The 24071-nt window shown below is 34.8% G+C and overlaps 1 protein-coding gene across 3 annotated transcripts in view; it reads left to right on the top strand.

The window, feature by feature from the left end:
- Positions 1-24071, top strand: part of LOC132673369 (alpha-amylase 2B) — a 99232-nt gene that overhangs the window by 25444 nt on the left and 49717 nt on the right. Inside the window, exons 11-12 of one of the 3 annotated variants that reach the window (XR_009608027.3) lie at positions 7330-7445; positions 8018-8086. The gene's annotated coding sequence lies outside the window, so the exon portion shown is untranslated. Of the gene's footprint in view, positions 1-7329; positions 7446-8017; positions 8087-24071 lie in introns of those variants that run through there. The other 2 variants (XR_013557461.2, XR_009608026.3) reach the window with 2 other exon arrangements.

Here is a 24071-nt window from a genome sequence, read left to right as displayed (position 1 = left end):
GACTTTTCTTGTTTCTTGAGATAGGCTTGGATTGTAATGTATTTTACTCTTAGGACTGCCTTTGCTGCATCCCAAAGGGTTTGGATTGTTGTACTTTCAGTTTCATTTGTTTCCATATATTTTTAAACTTCTTCTCTGATTGCCTGGTTGACCCATTCATTCTTTAGTAGAAAGTTCTTTAACCTCCATGCTTTTGGAGGTTTTCTGACTTTTTCCTGTGGTTGATTTCAAGTTTCATAGCATTGTGATCTTAAAGTGTGTGTGATATGATGTCAATTCTTTTATATTTATTAAGGTCTGTTTTGTGACCCAGTATGTGATCTATCTTGGAGAATGTTCATGTGCACTCGAGAAGAATGTGTATTCTGCTGCTTTAGGATGAAAAGTTCTAAATAGATCTGTCAAGTCCATCTGGTCCAGTGTATCAATCAGGGCCATTGTTTCTTTATTGATTTTCTGTCTATATGATCTGTTGATTGCTATAAATGGAGTATTAAAGTCCCCTGTAATTACGACAGTCTTACCAATAAGATTGCTTATGTTTGTGATTAATTGTCATATATTTGGGTGCTACCGAATTTGGTGCTTAGACATTTATAATTGTTAGCTCTTCCCGATGGATAGACCCTGTAATTATTATATAATGCCCTTCTTCATCTCTTGTTACAGCCTTTAATTTAAAGTCTAGTTTGTCTGATATAAGTATGGCTACTCCAGCTTTCTTTTGACTTCCAGCATGATAAATAGTTCTCCATCCCTCACTTTCAATTTGAAGGTGTCCTCAGGTCTAAAACGGTTCTCTTGTAGACAGCAAGTAGATGGGTCTTGTTTTTTTTTCTTTTTTAATCCATTCTGATACCCTATGTCTTTTGATTGGAGCATTTAGTCTATTTACATTCAGTGTTATTATTTAAAGATATGAGTTTAGAGTCATTATGTTATCTGTAGCTTTCATGCTTGTAGTGATGTCTCTGGTACTTTGTGGTCCTTGCAACATTTCACTCACAGAGTCCCCCTTAGGATCTTTTGTAGGCCTGGTTTAGTGGTGATGAATTCCTTCAGTTTTTGTTTGTTTGGGAAAACCTTAATCTCTCCTTCCATTCTGAATGACAAGCTTGCTGGATAAAGGATTCTTGGCTGCATATTTTTCCTTTTTATCACATTGAAAATTTCCTGCCACTCCTTTCTGGTCTGCCAAGTTTCAGTAGATATGTCTGCTGCTACCCTTATGTATCTACCCTTGTAGGTTAAGACCTGTTTATCCCTAGCTGCTTTCAGAATTCTCTCTTTATCTTTGTATTTTGCCAGTTTCACTATCATATGTCATGCAGAAATTGATTCAAGTTACATCTGAAGGGAGTTGTCTGTGCCTCCTGAATTTCAATGTCTGTTTCCTTCCCCAGATTGGGGAAGTTCTCAGCTATGATTTGTTCAAGTACACCTTCAGCCCCTTTCTCTCTCTCTTCTTTTTCTTCTTCTTCTGGAACTCCTATGATACAGATATTGTTCCATTTCATTGAATCACTTAGTTCTCTAATTCTCCTCTCATGATCCAGAATATTTTTATCTTTTTCTCAGCTTCATCTTTTTCCATTATTTTATCTTCTATTTCACCTATTCTCCCCTCTGCCTCTTCAATCCTCTCTGTCACCACCTCTAATTTATTTTGTATCTCATTTATAGCATTTTTAATTAATCATGACTATTATTTTAGTTACTTGATCTCTGCGGCAATAGATTCTCTGCTGTCTTCCATGCTTTTTTCAAGCCCAGCAATTAATCTTAAGACTATTATTCTAAATTCCTGTTCAACAGTTACATTGTTTATATCTGTTTTGATCAATTATTTGGCTGTCATTTCTTCCTGGACTTTCTTTTGAGGAGAAATCTTCTGTTTCATCACTTTGGCTAGTTTTCTGTTCCTTATTCATTTTAAAACCTTGTTATGTGTCCTGCACCTGCGAGCACTACTATATTAAAGAGGAGTCATGCACTGTTCAGGGCCTGGCCCTTCAGGAGGTGTTTTTTGGAGTGAGTTATTTGCTCTCTATTGTTGTGACTTGGGTTACTTCATCTCTCTACTTGTAGTGATGTTTTAGACCCTCCACCAGGTGTGCTTTGATTTGTTCGTTGAAGTAGCCCTAGAAAGGAAAACAGGCAAACAAAAAAAACCAAAAACAAAAAAAAAACAAACAAAAAATAAAACCAAACAAACACACATGCAAACACTCAAAAAAAAACCCCAAAACAAAAAACCAGAAACACCAGCTACAAGTACAAACAGGGTGGAAGTGGTGCTGATGGAAGAGGCTTTATCCCATACAAAGAGAGAAATGACAGGGACAGGAAAAAGAACAAATAAAAATTGACCAGGTAGAGAAACTATATGGTTTAATCCAGAGAGAGAGAAAGGAAAATAAATATGGAGATGTAGAATGTATCAAGAGAATAAATTAAATATGTCTGCTTAAACAAACAACAACCAGAGAAACCAGACTAGAGGAGGGAAGAGATAAGAAGAAAAGGAAGGAAGAATATATCTATATAATAAGAATTGTCTGAGAATTAAACCAGACAATGCAACCATGCTGTTCTGGAGGAGGGGCTGTCTGGTTCATCGGTGTCAATCCCACTCTCATAGATACACAGTTACCAGGTGCGGAGGGACGTGGTTTGTTGTAGGCAGGTCCTGCCTCTATTGTGGGCCTGCTGTCGTTCCCTGAAGGTTCCCCACCTGTAGCCCATTAGGTTGTCCAGGTGGGTCCCTGGAAAGAATCTGCCTCTTTTCCTCCCAGACTCTTGGGTTTCAAAATTCTTTGGTGTCAACATGGCTTTGTTTGAGAGACATGGGAACTTTGGATCCCCCTACTTCTCCTCCATGTTGGCCCCTTCCTTCAACCCCTCACTTCTGAGGAACTGCTGCTCAGATCCTCTGGGGGAGGGTCTAACTGAGCAATGACCAGGTGCCAGCCTGCCCCCAGGAACGTTGGTGAGACTACGCTGCTGCTGGTACCCAGAGATGCGACTGGGTGCCAGCCCACCCCAGAAAAAGTTCGTGTGATTTTGTAACAGCAGCATTTCAGGGGTTATGGAAAATCACAACACCATCTAGTGCCAGGCTTCTTCATTAACCTCCTTATTCCAACACCAGTGAATGTGATTGTTCTCTGGTGTCTGCTGGAACCTTTGCCTGTGGGGTGGCCTCACAGCCTCTACAAAATGTCCTCCCTGCAGGGGAAGTGCCACTCCCCACTGGCCCATGGACCCCTTGGAGCTTGCTCTCTGCTCCTAGGGATTTGCCCTTCCCACCAGAGCACTGCCAGGTATCAACCTGTGGAGTTTCAGACTCTGTGCTTCCTGTTTATAGTCTTAATGAAATTTAAACCCTCTCCTTTCTCCTTTATCCCTTTTTTGTTGAGTCCCTGTGGCTGTTTCCACTTTTCCACTTTCTCTCCAGATGCTTTTGGGGGGGGGTGCTTTTCCCATACTCTCCCCTCCCCTGTCTCCAACCTCTCTCCACAAGCAAAACCAGCTCCCTGCCCTCTGTGGCTTCTCTCCCTGCTGGTTCACCTCTCCGTGCTGTGTACCTGCCAAGTTCTGTGGTTCAGGTTGTACAGATTGCTGTGTTAATCCTCAGATCAGTTTTCTAGGTGTGCCAGATGGTTCATTGTTGATCTGGCTGTGTTTCAGGGTTGAGAGACACAAAAAAAGTTTCCATGCTGTGCCGCCATCTTGGCCTCCAAAAGGAGGTTCTTTACTCTGACATTGCTATGGATGGCTTAGGAGGAATCAGACACAACTGTATTTATGATAGACTGTGTCTTAGTTACCTCAGTGTCCTGTTGCTCCAAAAGCAAAAGTGGTTCAAATGGGTAAAATACTTGGGTTCTTGATGGTCCAATGACCGCTTTTTGTCATGCTAAAAGTTTCTCAGTGTTGTGTTCTTTTTCATATTCCAAGACTATTTCTGTTCACCAGTTCATTAAAGGATATGATAAGGACATCCAGATAGAAGAGATGCATAAGATGTGGTATAGGGAAGGAATGCGGAGCTTCCTTTCTATCTAGAGATACTCCATTCTCCCCAAATCTCCCTGTGTTCCAATTTCTGTCTTTTATGTGTTTTAATAGCTTGCTATATGTCCCACACCTGTGAGTACCACTATATTAAAAAGGGGTCATCCTCTCTCCAGGGCCTAGCACTTCAAGAAGTGTTTTTGGAGTGTGTTGCATGCACTCTGTTGTGTCTTTGGCTATTCTATCCCACTGCTCACAGTGGGGGATTGTTTGGACCTTTCACCAGGTGTGCTTTGATTTTTTCATTGCAGTAACCCTGGAAAAAAGGGAAAAAAGTGTATGTTGGAGGGAAAGACTTATCTGGTACAAAGAGAAAAATGAAAGGAGCAGGGGGGAAAGAAAAAACAAAAACAAGACAGGGAATCAGGGAAACTATAAGTCTTAATCCAGAGAGATAGAGAGAGAGAGGAAAATAAAGAAGAAGGAGATACAGAAAATGTGTAAAAAGAATAGAATAAAAATGATTAAACAAACAACCAGAACAGAGAAAGGGAACAAAAAGTATATATAATAATAGGAATTGACCAAAAATCAAATCATAAACTATGAGCTTGATTCCAAATGAAAGAAAAAAAAAAGGAGGGGGCGGGTAGGAAAAAAAAGGGAAGAGAGAAGAGATGGAAAGAAAAGAAAAGAGAAAACAACAACAACAACAGACTAACATACAAAATAACCGGACAGTTGTCTGTTGGCGCCTGGAACCGGAGGCTGTGCTCGTCTGGAGAAGAGGCCGTATGATTCCATCAGCGTCCATCTCACTCCAGTAGATAAGCAGTTACCAGCATGGAGGGGTGGCATTTGGTGAAGAGGTCCCTGGGCTGACTCCTCTCCTCTGCAGGCACTCGCACATGGTCGGCTCCAGTGTGAAGAAAGTCACCCAACTCTGATAACTCTAATCTGTAGCTCCTAAGGCTGTTTGCAAAGTAGAAACTGGCTTTCTTGGTATCTTTGTATTTTTCATTCCCCAGTCTGTGGTCCAGAGAGGTTTTTCTCTTACGCAAATACAATACCACACTTCTACAGCCTCCCTTCTCTTCCTTTTATTTCTCCACCAACAGCGTTCCCCCACTCCATGACTATGCTGCTCTTTCTATCTCTCCCAATTCACAAACATGCAACTTGTCCTGCCAAGTTGTCTCTTTCCACCTGTGGAAATTTTTTTGTCACTATGCAGCCTCTATGCCTGGGTATTCCAAGCATTCTGACCTCAATACAGCTGTGGGGACAAGGGGAATTCCGGTTCCCCTACTTCTCCACCATCTTAACTCCACTCAGCAAAATACAGTTTTATTTTATAGAGATTTAATTTTGGATATACTATATGGACATATTTTAGAGGTACTGTATGCAGGCTTAGATGCTTCCCAATGTGTAGTACATTTTTCTGGGTCTTGGAGTCAAACTAATTGAAAAAGCAAACAAGAATAAGGAAGATAAAAACCAAAACATCACCTCTAGTAAAAAGCTGATACAGGAGAACACAATTTGTATCAACGGGCAAGTGGCATTTCTAATGGTGAACTGAAGAATTAGATAGGCATTCCCACTCAACAGCCTGAAATGGGGCAGGGCTCTCCCCTAGAGAGGAGCAAAGCCTCTCTAGGAAAACAAAAACAAACAAACAAATAAACAAACAAACAGAATATTTTATCAGCATATAAATCATTCACAAGGGAGAGAGGAGTATGTCCAATATTTCTTTCCAAACATCAAGAAGATGTTATCCACTTTCTCTAGTGAGTGAAGTGGTAGTGTTCTGTAAATGTGAAACCAAAGTGTTCTGTAAATGTAGCTATTCCTCAGGAAAAGAAACAAGTAGAGAAAAACCATCTGCATGCTTTTTGGTATTTTAGAAGGGGAATAAGTATTTTGTATTAAAATCAACAAGTTTATAGGAAAAAAGATAAAAAGGAAAAGAATATGAAAACATAGCTTCTTAATTACAGTTTCTATCTATATATTTTCATTATTCTTCGCTAGTGACATTTTAATAGAATTTCAGAACTTTCTATAGTGGTTAGCTTGCTTTGGAATTCCTTTGCCTGCCTAATGATTATTTTTGGTCTTCTTTTCCTCCTACCATTATGCATTAAGAAGAGCATTCTGTAATTTTACAATTTTAGGGTCCACAATTCTTCCATTAAAACTTTTTGTTGCTGTTGTTAACTAATCTTAAAAAATAACATGTTTGTCATTCAAAGGAGATTCTAATTTCACTACAGTAAATATATAAAAAAAAAAGGCTTACTGAGGAATGTTATAAACACATATTGTAGACATTTCATTATTCCACAGGCAGTTATGCTTTGACTAGCACATCTGGACTGGGTGGCCACAGAAAGTACTGCAGTAAAAAGGGAGCGGCCCCCACTCCCACAATGTCATATAAATATGGAGAGGGAATAGGAAGTGACTTTGTTGGAAAAGATGGCTTCTAGGGGCGCCTGAGTGGCTCAGTCAGTTAAGTATCCGACTTGGTCTCAGGTCATGATCTCGCAGTTCATGAGTTCGAACCCCGCATCGGGCTCTGTGCTGACAACTCAGAGTCTGGACTCTACTTCAGATTCTGTGTTTCTCTCTCTGCCCCTCCCCCACTCGGGATCTGTCTCTCTCTGTTTGTCCGTCTCTCACTCAAAAAATAAATAAAACATTAAAAAAGAAAAGAAAAGATGGCTTCTAGTCCAGCTTCTAATACTACTCTTCTCCCATTGAGGTCAGTGAGACCTGTGGTGTCAGTTTCTTGGTATGCAACCAAAAGAGAAAAGGAAATGAGTTTTCAAAGAAAATTGAATTTATCTCTTTTCACTGCCCCAAAGATTTAGTAGATGTTAATGGCTTAATATAGTTTTTATTAACTGAATTAATTTTTTAATGAAAAGAATTTAAATAATTATTTAAAAATATGGAGATATGTATGGTGTCTTAACTCAGAGGTGTGAGTTATTGACATCATAATGGGGAAGATATGTAAGTAGGCTCTCGGTAAGTCTTCCAACCACTAACTGTCAGTAACTGCCTACTATTTCATTTTCCACTGTTACATGTCAACATTTTCTTACTATTTTTAACAGCACCATTTTTTAATAGCACCATTTTTATAAAATATACAATATTGAAAATAAGTGGAATATAACCCACAAGTAGTGTAAATACTTTAATATTTAGTTTTCTGCTATAATAATGCCACATAATCAACAATTTCAAAATCTCAGTAATTTAAAGTAACAAATGATTATGGTTTTTGTTCCCAAGTCTGCAGGTTATTTGGGGGATCCTCTCCTTCGTGCTGTGGTTTACCTGAGCTTGACTCCTGGCTGTGGGGGTGAAGTCACATCTGATCCATTTTCTTCAATCAGTGGCTACTCAAGGTATGTTCTTTTCATGGTGCAAGGCAGAAATACAAGGGAACAAGTCTTTGAAAGGTCATCTAAAACCTTTGCTTGCCTCAATATGCAAGCATTCCACTGGTCAAAACAAGACACATGGACAAGCCCAATATCAATTGGCTGAGTGGGAAAATGTACTCTATATTATAATAGGAATTGCAAAGTCATATGGCAAAAGACATGGGTGTTTATTTCTTTAACATTAACAGCTAAAGAGTTTGGAATAACAATCCAAATGAAAAATATCAAAGACAAATAAAATAAAAAAACTAAACTTGAATTTTATCATGGACACTTCAGGACAAATATGATATTCTGAATCAGCAACATATTAGACATTACATACACATGCATACTTTACAGCAATTCTAAGATTTTATAATTTCCTTTTATAATTAATTATTTTAGTTAGTAATAACTCTTAGTGATAGTACAATCTGGGGTCACCTGACCTAGAAATCTTCCACATGTGCATGTGATGAATATTTATTGTATATAGCTGTCAAGCATCTTTTCCTCCTTTTTTGGTAACTGTACATCACCTTCCTATTAAGAAACCACCTGGAGGCCATGTTTCACCCATTCTGTGAAGGCACAGCTGACCTCATATCTCATCTCCAGGGGTAAGAATGTGATCTATGCTGATTGTTATCACATTCCATTCCCCTGTCACAATGTTTGGGTTCTGATAAGGCTTACAAATGAAGCCAAATCAATTAAGACTCATCCTTGGGTCTTTGGCTTAAACTATTAGGAAAAAAGTGCTTACTTTTTTCTCTGAGTTTGCAGACCTGGTAGAATGTAAGCTTGACACTGTGTTTGAACAGCTTTGCTACTGCATGAGAAAAGCCTGCCTGAGAATATAGCCAAGACATAGGAAGGCGGAGCCAAGAGATGGACAGAGATAATGTTTGAGCTCCTAATTCCAGTCTGAAGTCATCTGTGTATGTGTACTTCCCAGTTACAAAACTAACACATTTTCATTGTGCTTGAGTCATTTTGATTGTGTTTGTCACTTGAAATCTATACCATTCATACTAACACCAGTTGCGGGTTTTTCTTCTGCAGTCTTTCTCCAAAATGCCCCATTTCTGGACTCACTTATATCACCTTGCTTGCACACACATGTCCCCACATCTTTCAAGGATCCTCTACTTTCTTATAATCTTAATTTTTCACTATATCCTAGATGCATAATTCATTTGTTATTTTTCCTGAAAGAGCAGAGTTGCTGAATTAAGTTGCTATTTAACCAGCATTTCTGTTTTCTCATTTAAGCATTCATATTAACCCCCAAATCTCAGTGAAAATGTGTCCCAAGTTTTATATATTTCATCGTATGTCTTAAGACTCTGACTATACCTATTACTGTGCCATTCGTTTCCTTCAAAGGAAGGAAGACTTTCCTTCAAAGTATACTAAATTCTCTGTCTGGAAGAACAAATGCCATATCTCATGGATGAATGTATTCTTGTAAACCATGTGACACCTGCCATTTTTCTCCTTTGTATTTATGGCTTCATCAGTACCTGTTAAGCTACAATGTTAAATTGTCTTTTGACCAATATAGATTGCCAACCCCTTCCTTGCTGATGCTAAGCCTCTTTGTAAAAAGGCCATGATGTATTGAAGCCATACTTCTATGCCAAGACCACTAATAGAGCTTATGTACTTACATGAATGGAAGCTCTTGATATGCCAAAGCCTTGTTTTGAATTCCTTTCCTCCAACAATGATATGTTGCTTGAGTCTCAAATCAGTGTTGCCTTTTAATTCAGATATATCACAATGATTATCAATTTATATGCATAGTTTAATCTATGGGAACTTGTGAAAAAAAATTTGAAAGATGGAGGCAATATTATGGTACTCAGAATTACTCTGATCCCTTAAACCTTCGATCAGGTTTTGCCTTTCTTTCTATGACTACTTGCCTCAAGGTTTCTTGATTTCTTGGGAGGGAGAGGAGACTTGTCCCTTGCAGTCCTTCATTGGTGGAATTCTAAATTATTACAGCTTCTGATCATGTTGAGAATCCCACCACAAAAAAATAAAACATTTAAGATTGGATACATTGGGTTCATGAATTCTTATAGGCATTAAACTTATAAACTAACTTCTAAGATACAGCTTCATTATCTCATCTTATCCTCAGAACAACAAACGATTAGATCAATGCAGGTTAACACTATAGAAGCTTAACACTAAAATTGAATGGGGTATATCTTTAGGCAAGCAGGAACACTTCAGAAGTCTCAGTGGATCCATCATTCTCTGTTAGAAATTAGAGAGCTATTAGAATTATTTAAATCATCAGACTTATTCTTTGGTTCCTTTTTTGACTATCTGGGATGGTTATTTTGGACTCACTTAAGCATCTAACTCTGCTTCAAGCCCCTACCCTTGAACACATACATATAAATAATTCTGGGAATTGACTTCTTGCTTCACTTATTTACTTTAATGTATTTATAGGTTAGCAGTACTGTTGTTACAATATTTAAATGCATAAATCCTTATATTTTGAAATATACTTTAACTCAGTACTGTGATAATTATTAACACTTAATAATTTATCTTATTTAAGTCTTTTGCAATGATACACCAATAGTTTCCAAACTTTTGTTCCTATGAAATTCTGTGAGAGAGGAAACTAAGTCAGGAAAGATGTGACAGTAAAATACTGTCCCTGAGGGGCTTTCTCAGATGCTCTATGGTGCAGTTGTGGACTGAATAAGTTAAAGTATAAACATCTTACATCTGGTCAGATTTTGGCCCTGTGATAGTGTCATAATGGAAGAGAAGCCACAGAATTACCTTCTCTATATTTAGCGTCAGCTGTAGCTGATATTCTGTGGTTGTACGTATTATTAATACCTATTAACCTCAGAATAAAATGTCATATTGAAATTGAAAAAGGATGTTGGGACTGTGCTAAAAGATTGCTTTTTCAGATGCAATGAGATGTAAAATAGAACCTTTGTTTCCAAGTGGTACATTTTATAAGAATTGGGTGTTACTTTAGGAATTCTGCACTATTCTATCTTAAGCACTTGTAATCTATCAATGCCAGTCCTCTCTGTAATTTAATTTGGGATATTTCCTTTTCTCTTTCTCTCCTTTTTGACAAGTGTTATTTTGCTGAAGATTTTCTATTCCCCTTCCAAGAAAAAATCGTTTTCTTTTAACTCATTGAAAATAACATTTGGAGTCCATAGAGATTAATGAGATGGTACATATGAAAAAGTACCAATATTATAATTAAAATATACTAATTATTAGAAAAATGATAATAAAAAGATATTGTTTAACTATATCTAGCACATTTTGACAGCAGTACCAGGCACACATATTGGAAGAGTGACTACTACCAGCAAGATAAAATGCTAGGTATGAAAGGTAAAAACATAAAGAACTTGTGGCCTTTGCTCTGAAGAGCCTGTCATTTACTGAAATCTGGCCAGCATTTACCTGAAGATCAGAGAATTTTGCATCTTATTCCCTGGTTAACCCAAATATATATATATATATATATATATATATATATATATATATATATACACACATACACACACACACACACACACACACATACTATATGTTGAATTAACCTTCATATATATGTATATGTATATGTATATGTATATGTATATGTATATGTATATGTAATTAACCTTTATATACATACATGAAAAATAACTATTCTACTATAAGGTCTTTTTTTACTATGTATATGTAAGTCTTTATTACTGTATATTGAACTAACCTTTATATATATACATATATATATATATATAATCAACTATATATTGAATTAACCTTCAATTGTTAATATTAACAATTCAATATATAGTTGATTATATATATATGTATATATATAAAGGTTAGTTCAATATACAGTAATAAAGACCTTATATATACATAGTAAAAAAAGACTTTATAGTAAAATAGTTATTTTTCATATATATATATATAAAGGTTAATTCAATACACAGTAAAAAAGACCTTATATACATATATAGTAAAAAAAGACCTTATAGTGAAATACAGTTATTTATATATATATATGTTATATATATATGTTATAACATATATATATGTTAATTCAATATACAGTAAAAAAGACCTTATATATATATATAGTAAAAAAAGAGCTTATAGTAAAATACAGTTATTTTTCACTATATCTTTGAAATGAAATAAATTCCTTATTGCTGCATATAAAATTTCACACTGTAGATACTGATTTAAAATAGTTAAAAGTGAATCTAAAGTTTAGTCCTATTTGTCCTTTATTCACTCTTATATTTGTCTATAAATTATTTACAGATAGCATCCAAAAATTATTTAAAAATATAAACATTTGCTTTTCAAAAGCTTTTTGCATATTTTTGAAGTTAACATAGGGCCTTTGTTAATTCCAAATTTTTAAAAGCTTATTTACAAAAAAATCAAATACATGAGTTTGAAGCAAAATCTTGTTTTTCAAAACTTCTTTAAATCACAGAAATTTTAGTTATAGCAGTAGAAAGCCTTTAAAACAATGTTCCATTTTCTTATGTTGGGAGATTACAAAGGTATTTCTACTCCAACCACCCTCTTTGGTGAAAACAGAAAATAAAAAGAGCAAAACTATAATTCCATTCATCTCTAATAAAACTATGAGATTTCCAGAGGAAATAATAAACAATAAGAACCTGAATAGAAATGCCAATCAAGTGGAATTTGGAATAATCTATAGAGGAAATAGTACCAACAGATTTTGTGCATGGCACAAACTTCTTAGAAATATGGTGGTCTCTGACCTTAAAAATCTAATCAAAGATTTCTTTCTTTGAACAGTGAGCTACCAGGGATTTGGAACTATACACAAATCCTATTCCATAGTGTGAGAATAGAAAAGCCACAAAGAAAAAATATTTTTTCCACACAAGTTAATAAGAGTTGGAAGTAGTAGCAAGGAATATGTTTGATGATCAGCCAGATAATTGTATAAAGTCATTTAGGGCTATCTAGAAGTAATTAAAGCAGTTGACTTGAAATCTCTTAACTCTCTTGACTGTCAGATGTCCCGGGAGGAAAAATAGGAGGTAGGTGACCTGGTCTAATTTTCCTGTCAGCTGGATTTCTGGGGAAATTTTCTACTGATATCTGGTTGGGAGGAAGAAACCTTATCTCTGAAATGCCCTTTGTAGAGGGTCCCTGGCTAAGTGTTACCTATAAGAATTAGAATCTAGAATCTATGAAGCATGGTGATATTTTATAAGTTATGCAACTCTCTTAGATTTAAAATGGAGATGTTTTATATCTTAAAAGCTTCTATGTGTGAGATAACTCTATAATCCTTATTTAGAGATCCAATCTATTTTTCTGAGCCAGATATTCATGTGCAGTGCAGGAAGTGGGACCTGAAGAGCTGTTGTTGATCTCTTAGGCTTTTCTCTGTTTTGTCTAAACCTCCTAATTAACTCTATCTTTGAAATTATTAGTAAAGCTTGATGCTAAAATAAGATCTCAGATTTGATAATCCAGTTCTACATGTTAACCTGGGGGAACAAAATGCACTAATGCCACAAAGGAATCCTATAAAATAAAAAGCTTGGTAGTGAGCTATACAGATTTTCTGTTCATTTTAAAAACATATTTAGACACAGGCAAAAGTACTATGAGGAAAATAAATGATCTTTGAGCTTACACAGAAGGTTTGATAAAAAAGTGTCCTGAGACAATATATACAAAATGATGCTGTCCCAGCTCACATGGGCCCCCTAAACCCAAACATACAAATACAGAGCTTTAGCTGAATTGAGACCTAGTCATAATAAAAATTGTTAATAATCAAAAACTAAATGACAGGGGCGCCTAGGTGGCTCAGTCGGTTAAGTGTCTGGCTCTTGATTTTGGCTTAGGGCATGATCTCACGGTTCAAGAGTTCAAGCCTGGCATCAGGCTATGCACTGATGTTGCAGAGCCTGCTTGGGATTCTCTCTCTTTCCTTCTCTCTGCCCCTCCCCTCTTACTCTGTCTCTCTCTTTTTCTCAAAATAAATAAATAAACCTAAAAAAATACTAAATGACATATGGCCCATGTTAAGTAATTATAAAGAAGGAAAGGAAGATAAACAAAAGATAGCAGTACAAAATCAATGGTATTCTTAAAAATCACCAACAAATTTGGAAAAGATAATTTAAAAACATATAATTTACAATAAAAACAAAACCATAAGGAACATAAGAATAAATGTAACAAAAATAGAAAGTGATACTATAAAGAAAATTTTAGAATGTTTAAGACACACAAAAAGAAACAGTAATATATTTATACATATGAATAGGATTTCTGAAATTAAAAATGTGCTAACTAAAATAAAAATTGAATAGAAAATTTGGAATGTAAAATTAAGGAAATATCTTAGGACATAGAGGTAAAAGACAAGAGATAGAAAATAGAATAGATAAGAATATTAGAGGATTATTCTAGGAATCTCAACATTTAATTGTAGTGATTTTTGAAGAGACTATAGGGAAAACAGGAAAAAGGCAATTGTGAGTTCAAGCACACAAGTACTGTATATAGATTAAAAATTGAAATATTGAGAGCAGTGCATATTGTAATACTTCAGAAAACTGAGAGGGGGGAAGGAGACAAGCTACTTAATTTCTTTGGATCTTAATTTCTTTCTCTGTCATGAAGGATACTACTTCTTCTTAAGTTTGTTATAAGAAATTAGTAGGCTAGTATAAAACTTGGTGCATAGGAAGTGCTAGATTAGTGTTAGCTATTATTAGAAAACTTACAGCAACACTGGAAGCTTGAGCACAGTAGAATAATATCTTTAAAATCTTCAGGAGGATTATTTCTAACTTAGAATTTTGTAGCTAGCCAAACTACCAGTCATGATTTGTGGCAGAGAATAGATATTTCTCACATGTGAAAACTTGAAATATTATAACTCCCATGTACCTTTTTTTCACCAAAATAAGGTAGTCAACCCAGAAAGAGGAAAATAAGGTTTTGAGATAGAATTAAATACCAAAAAGAAACTAAGGGAATGTTCAGTATGACAAAAAGTCCCAGTTTTCGTTCCCACCAGGAGTACAAGAGGGTTCCCCTTTCTCCTCATCCTGGCCAACATCTGTTGTTTCCTGAGTTGTTGTTCATTTTAGCCATTCTGACAGGGGTGAGGTGATATCTCATTGTGGTTTTGATTTGTATTTCCCTGATTATGAGTGATGTTTCCCTGAAGTTGAGCATCTTTTCATGTGTCTGTTAGCCATCTGGATGTCTTCTTTGTGAAAGTGTTCATGTTCTTTGCCCTTTTCTTCACTGGATTATTATTATTATTATTATTATTATTATTATTTTGTAGATTCAAACTTTTAGAGTCACTAACTACCGAAACCACATTGGACTCACATTCCTTTGTAATAATAATTTTTTTAAAAAAGAAACAAATGAAATGCTAAATTGCTTATAAATACAAGGACAGATTTTTGAGTTTTTTATTTTATTTCAATGTTTTTTGTTTTTAAAAATATAAATATAAGGGAGCCTGTGTGGTGCAGTAAGTTAGATGTCTGACTCTTGCTTTTGGCTCAGGTCATGATCTCATGGCTTCTGGGTTTGAGCCCTGCATCAGGCTCCGTGCTGTCAGCACAGAACCTGCTTGGGATTCTCTCTCTCCCTTTCTCTCTCTCTGCCCCTCCCCTGCTCTGTCTCTCTCAAAATAAATAAATAAACAAAAAAATACATATATATATATATATATATATATATATATATATATATAAATATTTCCAAACTATGCATGTTTTTCCTATTTCAGCTTTTCCAAAGCCACAAGCATAGACTAATTTATCCATTGCATGATCAATCTCAGGTTAAAATGTAGGCAGTCCTGCTGTAATATCCTGAGTGTTAAACAGACTTCGGAAAATCCTGTCTTTGTCCCACTGCATTCTGGGGATTTGGAAAAAACATGTATTCTACAGTATGGCCAACATGGTAGACAGAGTTGGATTTTATTAATGAGTGTTATAGAACTGTAAAATGGCGCTTTAAAGAAATAGGCACTCCTAGTGAAGAGTCAACTTGATGAATGGCTTAGTCTTTAAGAATGAGCTGTTTCTGAGAAGAAATTCTGTGTTTATCTGGTTCTGTGCCTTTTCTTTGAACTATGGGGAAAATAAAATTTACTGTCTTGAACTCCTCCTTTCCAGTGTTTGGTCTATTTTCTCCCAGTCTTCAGTAATGATTGAATTATACAGGAGAGGATAAAAGTTCACGGCAGTAAAAAGCAAGTGTGGCCAGTCCCTACTTTTGCCATTTGAGTGTATGGGGTGGCATTCTTCAAAAGGATTCTGAAAAGATAAACAGGGACATGAATGGTGGCCTACAAGAAAGTTTGAGGCAGTAAGGATAAGTATTTGTATGGTGCACCATCCAAGGTTATATGTGAGACAACTGTTCTTTTTCTGTATATACCATAAAATGGTGACACTGATATTTGGAAGTATATTAGAATTATCCTTATAAGGATTTTGTATTCTTTTTGTCACATCTCAGATAATACCTCATATCATTTTGTATTTGATGTGCACAAACTAATATGGAGGCCCTGGTGTTGGTCCTAGACAATTCTCAAAAACAAAGGTTTCTCTGAAATTTCCTATTTTTGGCACAAATTCAGGTAGGTCCAAGAAGATTTTTCCTGCTCTTGACCTTTTATCTCCCATCAAATTAGTTGAAGTCATATTAGATTTTGGAACAAATTTATATCATTTAGCCCATCCTTGGTAAATGATTAAAGTCAAATCTGTATTTTAATACATGGATTTAAGTCTTTAAAAAATGGCTGCTTTATTTTGAGGGAAAAACTTATTCTGGGAATATTGGCTGTTCATATAGTTAAATCATCTGTGTTACATGAGTGCTTTACATGTTGCTAGGTCAGATATGCCCATGATCTTATTGCTGCCAAGTCCATCATCACATGTCATCCAGAAAAATGCTGACATATTGCCAATTAGGTAGTCTTCCTGTCACCCCGTCCCAGATTTTATTGCTTAAAGATTAATACTGTGCAAGGATGAACCTATATGTTAGGGGACAGTCAAAAAATCTAAGAAAATAGGTTCAGTATAATTGGGAGACTGGGTCCATGTATAGGTCAGGCAAAACTGCATTCTCGTTATTCCAGAAATTTTGGACAAAAAAATTTAAATGAGGAACTGGCAAGGTTTATAAGGGGGAAAATATATCAGAAAGCTTAGAAAAAGATTTTCAAAATTTATTATTGCATTAAGTATTTCAAGTTATCTATTTTAGGAAATTTATAATTTAAGAATAGCTCATAAAATGTTATAAAGAGGGCAAATCTTTATAATTATTCAAATATTTATTAACATCTACAGATATACTAAATCTTTATCACATCACATGCGACCTCTAAAAAATGACCTACATGCAAATAGATATAAATAGATAGTACAAGGATATTGATAATCATAAATAAAGAATCAATTTTCACATTTGTAAAAGTGTGGATTTTGGGTAAAATGGATTGGGTTTGAATTTAATACCTGCCACTTTATTGTGTGGCTGTGGGCATTTTCTATAACCTTTCTGCATCTTAGTGTTCTTAGTTAATTATTCTAAAATATATCTAACTTACAGAGAAGTTACAGAAATCAGATAATACATAGGCCACAGTGCCTGCCTCAATGAATGTGCAACAAATTATAGTTATTATTGTAATAAAACTTTCTTATTTTGATTAGAAAGAATAAATAAATAATGTATATAAACTGAGTAGTACTGGGGCATTTGGGTGGCTCAGTTGGTTGAACGTCTGACTTGAGCTCAGGTTGTGATCTTTTGGATCATAAGTTCAAGCCCCACATTGGGCTCTCTGCTGTCAGTGCAGAGCTCACTTTGGATCCTCCGTACCCCTCTCTCTCTGCTCCTCCCTCACTTGCTCTCTTTGTCTCTCTCTCTCTCAAAAATAAAAAATAAACATTTGATAAATTGAGTAGATACTAACCAATTTAATTACTTCAATGTATTCTCTTCCCTTAAGCTTGTTTTTAAATTGTTTTTAAATTGAATTTACACATAGTGAACTAAAAATGTAAACAAATAAAAGTTGACTTCACAACACTGATAAATTTAATTTAGCAATTGTATTAGTCTGTGGAATTTTGAGCTATGATTTGAAAGAGTAATAAATTATAGGCATACATAATCACTTTTTAAATGTAAACTCACAAAGAACATCTGGTCCATGAGTGGTTACTATTAATTTAAATATTCAAAGGAAAATATAAGTTTGAATCTTATTAAGTATTTTGAATTTTTAAAAATGTTTATTTTTGAGAGCAAGAGTGGGGGAGGGGCAGAGAGAGAGGGAGACAGAGGATCTGAAGCAGACTCTGCACTGTCAGAGCAGAGCCCAATGCAGAGCTTGCACTGACTTACTGTGAGATCGTGACCTGAGCCGAAGTCAGACACTTAACTGACTGAGCTACCCAGGCACCCAAATACTTTGAATTTTTATCATTTGATTAAGTAAAAGAAAATTATTTCAGTGAGTTGCCTAAATAATAATTTCATTTATTTTGAGTATCGGTGCAGTATGAAGTAATAGGAAGAACACTGGAATGACAATCCAGGGGCTCGAGATGCAGTTTGACTCTGATATTAATAGCAGGATCTTGGGAAAGACAATTTCCTCTATAGGTCTCAGGATGTTGGGCAAGATGATAGTTGATAGGGCCCACTTTCCATGGAGCCAATTTTATACCTAAAAAAATAACTTCCCAAATTATAGAACCTGAGTAACAAGGCAGTTATGAGAAGTTGGAAATGTGTTATTTTAGCATCTGGCATCTCAATTCTCTCATAGATAAAATGCTCCTCTTTATGAAGATATCTTGAAAAGCCACTGGCAGATAGTGAGTGAGATTCTGAGACAAGACCTCAGAGTAAATGTGGTTTTCTAGTCTGTGCTATAAAGGAGGGGATTTTTTTCCTATGAAAAGAAATAAAGTTAGGAACCATGAGGACATGAACTCATTCCCTCCCTATTATCCTTTAACAGAAATCCTGATGGCTTTGGATTTCCAAAGATGGGTTGGGAGTTTTATCAAGGCTTATATAGCTCTCAAGGGGCAGGCAAACCCTAACTGACATCTAGACCACATTTTGGGAGCTTATCCAGGATCATGTGAACGAAGGCTTTGAATTAAATCACTACTCTTAAACTAAGTCAGCAGTAATAAATTGTTAGACACATGGAACAAAGTAAAAGATTTGAGCTGATATTTAAAAATGGAATAATTAACTTAATTAATACACTTATCAACCTAATATAGTTTGGTTTTTTTTGGTGAGATGAGAATGCTTAAGATTTACTTTCAGCAAATTTCAAGCATACAATACTTAAATACTATATTAACTATAGACACCATGCTGAACATAGACCCCCAGAACTTACTCATTTTATGTCTGAAGTGTGTGCCCTATGAATGACATCTCCCCATTTTCCCAGTCCTTGACAACCACCATTCTACTCTATTATGAGTTTCTTATGAGTTTAATTTTTTTAAGATTCCACATATGAAAAATCGAGTATTTCTCTCTCTCTGGCTTATTTCAATTACCATAATGTCCTCCAGTTTTATTCATATCATCACAAATAGCAGTATTTCTTTCTTTTTTATGACAATAAATATTTTTGACAATAAATGTTTTTTAATCCATTCATCCATTAATGGAAACTTAGGTTGTTTCCATATCTTGGTTTCTGTGAGTAATGCGGCAATCAAATGAGAGCTTGTATCAATTCATGATACTAACTTTGTTTCTTTGGGATAGATACCCAGGAGTAGAATTGCTGAATCACATGGTAATTTTCTTTATAATTTTTTGAGGAACCCCCGTTTCCATACTGTTTCCCATAGTGGCTGTACCAATTTGCATTTCCAACAACAATGTATAATGGTTCCTTTTTCTTCATACTCTCTCCAACATTTGTTATCTCATTTTGAAAATAGACATTCTAACAGATGTGAGGTAATATCTCATTATGGTTTTGATTTAAATTTTGCTGATGATTAGTATTGTTGAGCACTTTTTCATGTACCTGTTGGCCATTTATATATCTTTTTTGGAAAAAATGTCTATAAAGATTTTTTGCCATTTTTATTAGGTTACTTGTGTTTTGTTTTGGTCATTTTGTTAGAAGAGTTCCTTATATGTTTTGGATAGTAACCTTTTATCAGATATATGGTTTGCAAATATTTTCTCACATTCTGTAGGTTGCCTTTTCATTTTATTGACTGTTTGCTACGCAGAAGCTGTTTAATTTGATGTAATTTTACTTGTTTATTTTTGCTTTTTGTACTTGTGTTTTGATGTCATATCCATGACTATTGCCAAAACCAATGTCATGAAGTTTCTTCCTTATTATTTCTTTTAGGTGTTTTATGGTTTCAGGTTCTACACTTAAGTCTTTAATTCATTTCCACTTAATTTTTGTGAGTGCTGTAAGATAGGGATCCAGTTTCATTCTTTTGAACGTGGATATTGTTTTTCAGGCAGTTTATTGAGAAGACTATCCTTTTTCCATTGTATGTTCTTGGCAATTTTGTCAAAAATTGGTTGACCGTACACGTGTGAGTTTGTTTCTGGGCTCTGTATTCTATTTCATTGGTCTATATGCCTGTTTTTGTACTGCTACCATACTGTTTTGATTTACTGTAGCTTTGTAATATAGTTTGAAATCAGAAAATGTGATGCCTCCAGTTTTGTCTTTCTCAAGTTTGGTTTGGCTATTTAAGGTCTTTGTGGTTCCATACCATACCAATGAGTCAAGGAAGAAATCAACAAGGATATAAAAAATATATTGAAACAAATGAAAATGGACATACAACATGCCAAAACTTATAGGATGCAGCAAAAGCAATTCTGGGGGGAAAGATTATCAATAATTGCCTCCTTTAAGAAAAAGGAAAATATCTCAAATTACCAATCTAACTTTACATTTTAAGGAACTAGAAAAAGAGGAAAAAACTAAGCCCAAAGTGAGAAGAAGGAAGAAAATAACAAAGATCAGAGCAAAAATAAGTGAAACAGAGACTGGAAGAACAACACAAAATAAATCAATGAAAATAAAAGCATTTTTTTTAAAGATAAAACTAACAAACTTAACTAGAGTAACTAAGAAAAGAGATAATAAAACAGAAATGAAACAGAAAACATTATAACTGATACCACAAAATACAAAGGATATTAAAGCACTACTATTAACAATTATATACCAACAAATTAGGAGAAATTTAAAAATCTAGAAGAAATTTAAAAATTCCTTGGCACATACAACCTATCAAGACTTGGTCATGAAGAAATAGAAAATCTGAAGAGACCAATTGTAGGTAAGGAGATTGAATCAGTAATCAAAAATCTCCTAACACAGATAAGCTCAGGAGCACATAACTTTACAGGTGAATTCTACTAATATTTAAAAAGAATTACTATCAATCCCTATCAAGCTCTTCCAAAAAAACCTAACAGGAAGGAGCACTTTCAGACTCATTTTATGAGGCCAGCATTACTCTGATACCAAAGCCAGACAATAACACCACACAAAAAATGAAAATTACAGGCCACTATCCCTGATGAACACAGATGCAAAAATCCTCAACAAAATACTAGCAAACAGAATTTAACAGTACACCCTTTTAGATCATTCACTCTGATCAAATGGGATTTACATCCGTGATGCAGAGATGGTTCAATATACTAAATCAATAAATGTGACATATTACATTAACACAACAAAGGGTAAAAAACAAATTGTCATCTCAATAAATTAAAAGAATACATTGGGCAAAACTCAATATACTTTTATGGTAATACATCACAACACATTAAATACAGAAAGTACCTCAACCTAATAAATGCTACATATGCCAAGCCAATAGCTAACATCATATTCAAAGGTGAAAAGCTGTGAGCTTTTCCTCTAAGACCAGGAGAAGACAATGATGCCTGCTCTTGCCACTTCTTTTCAACACAGTACTGAAAGTCCTGGCCAGGATAATTAGGCATGACAAAGAAATACAGGGCATCCAAACTGGAAAGGAGGAAGTAATATTGTCTCTTTTTGCTGATAACATGATCTTATATATAGAAAATCATAGTGGTTCCACCAGAAAACTGTTAGAACTAATAAACTAATTCAGTAAAGTTGCAATATACAAAATCAGTATACAAGAACCAGTTGCATTTTCTACACACTAACATGAACTATCTGAAAGAGAAGTTAAGAAAGCAGTCCCATTTATAATAGCATGAAAACCAATAAAATACTTAGGAATAAATTTAACCAAGCAAATGAAAGACCTGTATATTGAGAACTACAGGACATTGATGAAAGAAATGAAAACATAAATAAATGGAAAGATACCCCATGTTCATGGATTGGAAGAATTAATATTGTTAAAATGTCCATCTCCTTGAAGCAATTTATAGACTTCAGTGTTATCACTATCAAAATTCCAATGGCATTCTTCACAGAGATGGAAAGACAATCCTAAAGTTCATGTGTAATACATGCTTTCTTAAAGGGTTGGAGATTTGCTTAAAGGTGGTCCATAACAGATTTGTTTGATGCCTTAAAATCCCCATCATGTTCTATCCATATTCTGTAGCTATGATATAGTTGAGCATTGAAAATCTAAGACAGAATACATGCAGCTAGTAACAAGATATTTTTAAAAATGCCACCAAAATGGTGTCGAAGTGGAATGCTGAGAGAAGTATAGCAAGTGAAGAATAAACATAGAAGATTGATATGACCCAGCATTACAAATCAGGCATGTTTCCTGTGAAACATGTGTTTCCTGAGAAACCAGTGTTTGTGTTTCTGTCACCAATTGCATGACCTCTGAAGGTAGTATGAAGATTCAGTGTCAAATGTTTAGCAACACATGAGTAGGAAAAGAGAAGACCCATTTTATTTGTGTTAGTTCTCCATAGACTGCTATGTTTTCTGTATATTTAATATGCCTATGATTTGATAAAGGAGATAACCAGGAAGTATTATAAAAAAAGAAGAGAAAGAAAAAAATGTGTTGTTAGTGTTATCATTAGTGAGGATGATGATTTTGATGAAGCTGGGAAACTAGTCAGGATGTTGCTAGTGAAGAATGGGGAGAACCTAAATATAGATAGTGTTAGGAGGATATAAATTAAGGAAACGATCTTAGAAGCATTCAGGAAGTGGAATTAAGAGAATGGAATGGAATATGGATGGTGAAGAAGAATGCTTTAAGGATAATCTGTAAATTTCTGATTTAGTTTAGGAGATAAATGGTGGAATCACTAAAATGGGAAACAATGAATATGAATGGAAAATTGGTGGTGGTCGATAAAGAATTGAATAAAGGATGAAGAATTGGAGGTGAATGAAATGGGATAAAGATAATAATTAATTCAGCTTTGAACACATGAGTTTCCAGATAGTGATGTTCAGAGAACAGCTGGACATATAGATTAAGGCTTAATGAAAAAAGTCCTTGCTATATGCCTTTCAGAGTTTTCAATATATAAAAGTAATTGAGGCCTTATGTAGAGTTTTACTTATATTTATAGAGAGTAAAAAGAGGAGAAAAGGGGAAGGAAGAGAAGAAAAGGAAGTGGAAAATATGGGAATGAAATAGTGAAAGGTTAGGAAAAGGACTTTATAAAGGAGATAAGAAATGGGTTTGGAGGTCAGAATTAGGGCTTATTTGTGTAATAAAAACAAAGGAGCTAAAATAAGGAAAAAGAGTCATAAGAGGTATAGGAGCAGAAAGGTTGAATAGACAACTGGTTACCTTGCCACTGGTCACCTGGGGAGTAACAGTGGGGTGGTGCAACTGGACGCCTCCTAACTAAGAATCTTATGGGGAAGAGAAACAATTTCAAATAACCATGTTTAGAAATTTAAGCTTAAATTCAGTCAGAACAAAAGAGTAATTTGAAAACAATATGCATAATATGGGCATTATGGAGCTTAAATGATTTTGTAAAAGAAATGTATGTTTATAAGGAGATTAGCAAATGCTTGAAAACAAAGTTATTTTTATAGAAGATAATTTAATTGTATAAATTTTTGATAGTTTGTGTTTTCACAGTACTGTGGCATTTAGATTTTTAAGCTTTGCAGAATTGCTAGCTGAATTGAAATAGATAGCTTAGGTTCTCTGATTTCCATTTAAATGCTCAACAAACTGTCACAAAGAAGTGGTGTTGCATGGTTTATAACAACTTTAAGAGATTTGCAGCTGTGCTATGAATACATCCAATTATACAAATATAACTTTCAAAATTACTTTTTGCTATTACCTGGACAAGTTAGTGTAGAGGAAGTGGTTTGCCTAGATATAGGAAGCTAATATAGATTTGAAGATTTGATATATGCAAATAACCTTCTGCACAAAAAAGGAAAAATTACAGCAACTATTTATTACAGATAAAACTTAATTAAAAAGAAAGAGTTGAGTTTTTAGGATTAGATTTTTTATTTCAGAGTCAGATACTTTTATTAAGTGTCAGGGAGGTCAA

The sequence above is a fragment of the Panthera onca genome, chromosome C1, assembly GCF_046562875.1.
Source record: "Panthera onca isolate mPanOnc1 chromosome C1, mPanOnc1 haplotype 2, whole genome shotgun sequence".
Lineage (NCBI taxonomy): Eukaryota > Metazoa > Chordata > Mammalia > Carnivora > Felidae > Panthera > Panthera onca.
Note: the sequence above shows the minus strand (reverse complement) of the source record. Positions and strands in the feature narration are given on the sequence as shown.